The sequence below is a fragment of the Schistocerca serialis genome, unplaced genomic scaffold (genome assembly GCF_023864345.2).
Source record: "Schistocerca serialis cubense isolate TAMUIC-IGC-003099 unplaced genomic scaffold, iqSchSeri2.2 HiC_scaffold_1014, whole genome shotgun sequence".
Lineage (NCBI taxonomy): Eukaryota > Metazoa > Arthropoda > Insecta > Orthoptera > Acrididae > Schistocerca > Schistocerca serialis.
The window spans coordinates 160001-168820 of NW_026047200.1; the positions used below are offsets into that span (position 1 = coordinate 160001).

The 8820-nt window shown below is 53.0% G+C and overlaps 2 non-coding genes across 2 annotated transcripts; both read left to right on the plus strand.

Moving 5' to 3' along the window:
* Nucleotides 1-5373: 5373 nt before the first annotated feature.
* On the plus strand, nt 5374-7281 carry LOC126429268 (small subunit ribosomal RNA). The gene has a single exon (XR_007576913.1). It is a non-coding gene; the product is annotated as a small subunit ribosomal RNA (ribosomal RNA).
* Nucleotides 7282-7634: 353 nt separating this feature from the next.
* Nucleotides 7635-7789, plus strand: LOC126429254 (5.8S ribosomal RNA). The gene has a single exon (XR_007576900.1). It is a non-coding gene; the product is annotated as a 5.8S ribosomal RNA (ribosomal RNA).
* The last annotated feature ends 1031 nt before the right edge of the window (nt 7790-8820 follow it).

The window sequence follows — 8820 nt, forward strand, 5'->3', positions numbered from 1 at the left end:
ACCCGCACCCGCTCGTGCCCCACCCCAACCGCCAAACTCGCAACGCCAGCGGATGAACGGCGGAAGTTTCCCGCAGTCGTAATGTGCAATCCACACCTATAACTTGCGTTTCATGAAGAGTTATGTCCAATATGCGACATTCCCGCTGTCCCTATACATGAGCTGCGAGCTGTACCACGTACAAGCTACAGACGCGATCGCATTGCTCACTGTACGGATTCCCATGCCGAGCGATCAGCTAGGAAGCGCCCCATCCACGTCGGTACCCTTGGGCGTTGCACTCGCAGTCGCAAAAAACGTTGGGCAAATATATTTCTCCGATGCTGAGCGATCAGCTAGGAAGCGCCCCATCCATGTCGGTACTCGTACGCGTCGCACTCGCAGTCGCAAAAAACGCTGGGCAAATATATTTCTCGGAAGAGTAATGACAGTCCGAGCCTCCTGCGTGGGAAGAGTCTTTCTAGGCCCTGACCCACGGGAAGCGTGTAGCTTCCCCCATCCCGGACATTTCACGTCGTCACACTACCGGTATTGACTAATAGACTGATTGCTGATAATCATTAGCCACACACTGGGGGAAACGGCCGACAGGGGCGGCAACATAGTGGAGCCGCAGTGTCACTAATGTACAGAGATAGAACAGTTTCGACTGGAACCAGAGTAACCGTATACACGGCACTGATTAGTAATAGATGCAGAGCCATCAGAATACAGATAATATATACAACCGTCCCTATACATGCTGAAAGACTCTGCACACAATGAGAACCACACGTCAGCCAGACACTATCACACACTACTCTCTGCCTCTAACAGGCACACACACAATATCTAACCACCAGCATGGAAGAACATCCGGTGCATCCTCTCCGCCACATTACACAATCCACACTATCATAACCAGACCGGGAGGTCCACCCAGAAAACAGAATATCCCACCCTTCCGACATCCGCCATTGCTCAGCTAAGCCACGAACACCCACACATGTCCTACACAGGGGTGCACCCAACATCACAATACTGCCTCCTGTCACAGTACACAAACAATGGCAGGAATGAAAGACACAGATCTGCCACAACCTTGGAATCGGAGCGCCGCCTGTCATGAGCCACAAGTGCATCCTGACGTGACAAATCGGATGATCCCGCAGGCATGCACTTACGATAATCACTATCAACGAACCTGCCGCCCCCTCCCCCCCCAAAATACACCTTTCCCTACAACGTGTACCTTAACCTAAGCTATATTGTACCTTAACCTAAGCGATATTGTACCTTAACCTAAGGTATATCGTACCTTAACCTAACCTACATTGCGCCTTCACCTAACCTACGTTGTACCTTAACCTAACCTACGTTGTACCTTAACCTAACCTACGTTGTACCTTAACCTAACCTACGTTGTACCTTAACCTAACCTACGTTGTACCTTAACCTAACCTACGTTGTACCTTAACCTAACCTACGTTGTACCTTAACCTAACCTACGTTGTACCTTAACCTAACCTACGTTGTGCCTTAACCTAACCTACGTTGTGCCTTAACCTAACCTACGTTGTGCCTTAACCTAACCTACGTTGTGCCTTAACCTAACCTATGTTGTGCCTTAACCTAACCTATGTTGTGCCTTAACCTAACCTATGTTGTGCCTTAACCTAACCTATGTTGTGCCTTAACCTAACCTATGTTGTGCCTTAACCTAACCTATGTTGTGCCTTAACCTAACCTATGTTGTGCCTTAACCTAACCTATGTTGTGCCTTAACCTAACCTATGTTGTGCCTTAACCTAACCTACGTTGTGCCTTAACCTAACCTACGTTGTGCCTTAACCTAACCTACGTTGTGCCTTAACCTAACCTACGTTGTGCCTTAACCTAACCTACGTTGTGCCTTAACCTAACCTACGTTGTGCCTTAACCTAACCTACGTTGTGCCTTAACCTAACCTACGTTGTGCCTTAACCTAACCTACGTTGTGCCTTAACCTAACCTACGTTGTGCCTTAACCTAACCTACGTTGTGCCTTAACCTAACCTACGTTGTGCCTTAACCTAACCTACGTTGTGCCTTAACCTAACCTACGTTGTGCCTTAACCTAACCTACGTTGTGCCTTAACCTAACCTACGTTGTGCCTTAACCTAACCTACGTTGTGCCTTAACCTAACCTACGTTGTGCCTTAACCTAACCTACGTTGTGCCTTAACCTAACCTACGTTGTGCCTTAACCTAACCTACGTTGTGCCTTAACCTAACCTACGTTGTGCCTTAACCTAACCTACGTTGTGCCTTAACCTAACCTACGTTGTGCCTTAACCTAACCTACGTTGTGCCTTAACCTAACCTACGTTGTGCCTTAACCTAACCTACGTTGTGCCTTAACCTAACCTACGTTGTGCCTTAACCTAACCTACGTTGTGCCTTAACCTAACCTACGTTGTGCCTTAACCTAACCTACGTTGTGCCTTAACCTAACCTACGTTGTGCCTTAACCTAACCTACGTTGTGCCTTAACCTAACCTATGTTGTGCCTTAACCTAACCTATGTTGTGCCTTAACCTAACCTATGTTGTGCCTTAACCTAACCTATGTTGTGCCTTAACCTAACCTATGTTGTGCCTTAACCTAACCTATGTTGTGCCTTAACCTAACCTATGTTGTGCCTTAACCTAACCTATGTTGTGCCTTAACCTAACCTACGTTGTGCCTTAACCTAACCCATATTGTACCTTAACCTAACCCATATTGTACCTTAACCTAACCCATATTGTACCTTAACCTAACCCATATTGTACCTTAACCTAACCCATATTGTACCTTAACGTAACCTAATTTGTGCCTTAACGTAACCTAATTTGTGCCTTAACGTAACCTAATTTGTGCCTTAACGTAACCTAATTTGTGCCTTAACGTAACCTAATTTGTGCCTTAACGTAACCTAATTTGTGCCTTAACGTAACCTAATTTGTGCCTTAACGTAACCTAATTTGTGCCTTAACGTAACCTAATTTGTGCCTTAACGTAACCTAATTTGTGCCTTAACGTAACCTAATTTGTGCCTTAACGTAACCTAATTTGTGCCTTAACGTAACCTAATTTGTGCCTTAACGTAACCTAATTTGTGCCTTAACGTAACCTAATTTGTGCCTTAACGTAACCTAATTTGTGCCTTAACGTAACCTAATTTGTGCCTTAACGTAACCTAATTTGTGCCTTAACGTAACCTAATTTGTGCCTTAACGTAACCTAATTTGTGCCTTAACGTAACCTAATTTGTGCCTTAACGTAACCTAATTTGTGCCTTAACGTAACCTAATTTGTGCCTTAACGTAACCTAATTTGTGCCTTAACGTAACCTAATTTGTGCCTTAACGTAACCTAATTTGTGCCTTAACGTAACCTAATTTGTGCCTTAACGTAACCCATGTTGTGCCTTAACGTAACCCATGTTGTGCCTTAACGTAACCCAATTTGTGCCTTAACGTAACCCATGTTGTGCCTTAACCTAACCTATATTGTGCCTCAACCTAACCTATATTGCGCCTTAACCTGACGCACGTTGTCGCTGAACCTGCTCTGTAATTGTTATGCAACTCGTTAAATTAGTGTAGTGTTGCCTAACCGCAACCCTCGCAATATAGTTCGCTATTCGCACTGCCCGGTCCCCTGTGTATCGCGTCATGTTAAACACCTTGCAGGTGTTGCTGACTTTCCACATGCTCCTGCTATACACTGTAATGTGGATAGCAGCAGGACGTACATGCCCCCCCCCCTTCCCCCCTGCCTTCGCAAGCTGGTCGTTGAGAAGTTTGCATGTTCAATGCCCTTCGCATGCCGACGTACTCAGCCTACGTTGTGGTACGGCCTGTCACCTGTCCGCCGATGTACGCAAAACCCACAAACTGTACTGCACATTGGTCCGTATGTACTGAATGATACATCGTGGCACATGTGTGACCGTACGACGACTGCGCCTAGCAACGGCAGACCATACAGTCCAAATATTGTGCACGCAGCTACGTGTCGTCTCCCTATAAGAGCTGGATTGCAGTGTGGTACGCCATTCAGACGTGTGGGAGGAACGGACGCCCTGGATGGCGATCAGCATGAGCAGTCTGTTGATGTAGTGGAGCGTGTATTCGGACGTAGTCGTCTCTTCTCACACACCGTGATAGCATGTTGCACCGCGTTCCACATCTGCGACATCCTGCAGAGGCCGGCTGACAGTCGTTCGCGCAATGGACACCGCATACGTACGGGGGCTACCTTCCACGTGTTCTCGAGGCGTGCACATGTTGTTGCGTCTATGTGGGCAGACGTAGTGTGTTGTGACACCTGACACAGGCATGCAATACTCGTTGCAAATGGCGATGGACGTCTACGTTTGCTGGTGACGTTACGCAAATGAACAACAGGTAACCCGTTGTGGTGCGGTTGTTCTCGCTAGAGGTGAATCAGTGTTGGCGACGATCGGTCGAGCTATTAACCGGTTGTTTCAGGGATACCCACCATGCCCACGAACGTGAAAGGGGACCCACCATGCCCACGAACGCGAAAGGGGATCTGGGTGTGAGGCGATACGCGGCGGTGGCTGGGTGGGACCGTCCCCGGCCGGTGAGGGGGGGCCGCCCGGCGTGCTGGCAGCGCGGTGCGTGGGCGCACGCGCTACAGCCGGCTGGTGGGGGCGGCCAGTGGCAGGCGCGCCGGCCGACGGACGCGGCAGGCGGCGCAGCTGCGCGCCGGCGCCCCCTGCTCGCGGCGCCTTGCGGCCAAAGTAGGTCCTCGCGGGCCCGGTGCGAAGCGCGGTGGCCATCTGCAGTGTGCTGGTCCGATTGAGGACTGTGTGCGCTGAGGATGCGCCGCCGCCCGGCGCTCGGCGCCGCGACGCCGTCTGCTGCTCGGTCGCCCCAGCGGTTCTCGCAGGTGGTTTGTATCGCAGCTGTGCGGACGTGTTGGCGCGTGCGCTGTGCTGGGAGAGTTCGCTTCGGCACCCAAGTGGGGCTTTTGTCCTTCTGTGGCGCTGGCGTTGGAGCTGCCGGTCACCGTAGGTGGCGCGTGTTGTCTCCCGCCGGCAATGCCACGACAGCACGCTCCCGGGCCTCTGTCGGCAGCGGCAAGCTCAGTTGGGAGCACGGGTGGTCGCACCTAAAGCGTCTACTCGCCTAACTCCGGGCGATTGCGCCTCTCTCGAACCCGACCAAGTACTTAGGACGGCGCTGCGCGCCGCCGGGACCTGAGAGGGTTTCGAGGTGTGTTGTGCAGGGGAGCTCAGCCTCCTCCTGTTTGCAGAATAATTGAGCGGACGCTTGCGTGTTCGCGCGGGCCCCCGGGACACACTCCCGGGCGGCCGGCTGCTCAGCTCTAGTTGACGCAGCTCCCTGGTTGATCCTGCCAGTAGTCATATGCTTGTCTCAAAGATTAAGCCATGCATGTCTCAGTACAAGCCGCATTAAGGTGAAACCGCGAATGGCTCATTAAATCAGTTATGGTTCCTTAGATCGTACCCACGTTACTTGGATAACTGTGGTAATTCTAGAGCTAATACATGCAAACAGAGTCCCGACCAGAGATGGAAGGGACGCTTTTATTAGATCAAAACCAATCGGTCGGCTCGTCCGGTCCGTTTGCCTTGGTGACTCTGAATAACTTTGGGCTGATCGCACGGTCCTCGTACCGGCGACGCATCTTTCAAATGTCTGCCTTATCAACTGTCGATGGTAGGTTCTGCGCCTACCATGGTTGTAACGGGTAACGGGGAATCAGGGTTCGATTCCGGAGAGGGAGCCTGAGAAACGGCTACCACATCCAAGGAAGGCAGCAGGCGCGCAAATTACCCACTCCCGGCACGGGGAGGTAGTGACGAAAAATAACGATACGGGACTCATCCGAGGCCCCGTAATCGGAATGAGTACACTTTAAATCCTTTAACGAGTATCTATTGGAGGGCAAGTCTGGTGCCAGCAGCCGCGGTAATTCCAGCTCCAATAGCGTATATTAAAGTTGTTGCGGTTAAAAAGCTCGTAGTTGGATTTGTGTCCCACGCTGTTGGTTCACCGCCCGTCGGTGTTTAACTGGCATGTATCGTGGGACGTCCTGCCGGTGGGGCGAGCCGAAGGCGTGCGACCGCCTCGTGCGTGCTCGTGCGTCCCGAGGCGGACCCCGTTGAAATCCTACCAGGGTGCTCTTTATTGAGTGTCTCGGTGGGCCGGCACGTTTACTTTGAACAAATTAGAGTGCTTAAAGCAGGCAAGCCCGCCTGAATACTGTGTGCATGGAATAATGGAATAGGACCTCGGTTCTATTTTGTTGGTTTTCGGAACCCGAGGTAATGATTAATAGGGACAGGCGGGGGCATTCGTATTGCGACGTTAGAGGTGAAATTCTTGGATCGTCGCAAGACGAACAGAAGCGAAAGCATTTGCCAAGTATGTTTTCATTAATCAAGAACGAAAGTTAGAGGTTCGAAGGCGATCAGATACCGCCCTAGTTCTAACCATAAACGATGCCAGCCAGCGATCCGCCGCAGTTCCTCCGATGACTCGGCGGGCAGCCTCCGGGAAACCAAAGCTTTTGGGTTCCGGGGGAAGTATGGTTGCAAAGCTGAAACTTAAAGGAATTGACGGAAGGGCACCACCAGGAGTGGAGCCTGCGGCTTAATTTGACTCAACACGGGAAACCTCACCAGGCCCGGACACCGGAAGGATTGACAGATTGATAGCTCTTTCTTGATTCGGTGGGTGGTGGTGCATGGCCGTTCTTAGTGGTGGAGCGATTTGTCTGGTTAATTCCGATAACGAACGAGACTCTAGCCTGCTAACTAGTCGCGTGACATCCTTCGTGCTGTCAGCGATTACTTTTCTTCTTAGAGGGACAGGCGGCTTCTAGCCGCACGAGATTGAGCAATAACAGGTCTGTGATGCCCTTAGATGTTCTGGGCCGCACGCGCGCTACACTGAAGGAATCAGCGTGTCTTCCTAGGCCGAAAGGTCGGGGTAACCCGCTGAACCTCCTTCGTGCTAGGGATTGGGGCTTGCAATTGTTCCCCATGAACGAGGAATTCCCAGTAAGCGCGAGTCATAAGCTCGCGTTGATTACGTCCCTGCCCTTTGTACACACCGCCCGTCGCTACTACCGATTGAATGATTTAGTGAGGTCTTCGGACTGGTACGCGGCATTGACTCTGTCGTTGCCGATGCTACCGGAAAGATGACCAAACTTGATCATTTAGAGGAAGTAAAAGTCGTAACAAGGTTTCCGTAGGTGAACCTGCGGAAGGATCATTACCGACTAGACTGCATGTCTTTCGATGTGCGTGTCGTGTCGCGCAACACGCAGCTACCTGTACGGCTCGCAGTAGCCGTGCGCCGCGTGCGGAACCACGCGTTCGTCTCAAAACTAACGGCAATGTTGTGTGGTACGAGCGCTGAAGCGCTGGAGCGGCTGGCCTGCGGCACCTGGCGCCTGGCGCCGGTTTTGAATGACTTTCGCCCGACTGCCTGTCCGCTCCGGTGTGGAGCCGTACGACGCCCATCGGCCGTGAGGCCGTTGGACACTGAACGCTGGAACAGGGCCGCCACACGCCTCAGTCCCGCCTATGCAACTGTCTCGAAAGAGATGGTGGAAACTATGAAAAGATCACCCAGGACGGTGGATCACTCGGCTCGTGGGTCGATGAAGAACGCAGCAAATTGCGCGTCGACATGTGAACTGCAGGACACATGAACATCGACGTTTCGAACGCACATTGCGGTCCATGGATTCCGTTCCCGGGCCACGTCTGGCTGAGGGTCGGCTACGTATACTGAAGCGCGCGGCGTTTGCCCCGCTTCGCAGACCTGGGAGTGTCGTGGCCGCCTGTGGGGCCGGCCGCGTCTCCTTAAACGTGCGATGCGCGCCCGTCGCCTGGCGGTTCGCATACCGGTACTTACTCGGTAGCGTGCACAGCCGGCTGGCGGTGTGGCGTGCGACACCTCGTACAACGACCTCAGAGCAGGCGAGACTACCCGCTGAATTTAAGCATATTACTAAGCGGAGGAAAAGAAACTAACAAGGATTCCCCCAGTAGCGGCGAGCGAACAGGGAAGAGTCCAGCACCGAACCCCGCAGGCTGCCGCCTGTCGTGGCATGTGGTGTTTGGGAGGGTCCACTACCCCGACGCCTCGCGCCGAGCCCAAGTCCAACTTGAATGAGGCCACGGCCCGTAGAGGGTGCCAGGCCCGTAGCGGCCGGTGCGAGCGTCGGCGGGACCTCTCCTTCGAGTCGGGTTGCTTGAGAGTGCAGCTCCAAGTGGGTGGTAAACTCCATCTGAGACTAAATATGACCACGAGACCGATAGCGAACAAGTACCGTGAGGGAAAGTTGAAAAGAACTTTGAAGAGAGAGTTCAAAAGTACGTGAAACCGTTCTGGGGTAAACGTGAGAAGTCCGAAAGGTCGAACGGGTGAGATTCACGCCCATCCGGCCACTGGCCTCCGCCCTCGGCAGATGGGGCCGGCCGCCCGCGCGGAGCAATTCGCGGCGGGGTCGTGTCCGGTTGCCTTTCCACTCGCCGCGGGGCGGGGCCGTTCCGGTGTGCGGTGGGCCGCACTTCTCCCCTAGTAGGACGTCGCGACCCGCTGGGTGCCGGCCTACGGCCCGGGTGCGCAGCCTGTCCTTCCGCGGGCCTCGGTTCGCGTCTGTTGGGCAGAGCCCCGGTGTCCTGGCTGGCTGCCCGGCGGTATATCTGGAGGAGTCGATTCGCCCCTTTGGGCGCTCGGGCTCCCGGCAAGCGCGCGCGGTTCTTCCCGGATGACGGACCTACCTGGCCCGGCCCCGGACCCGCG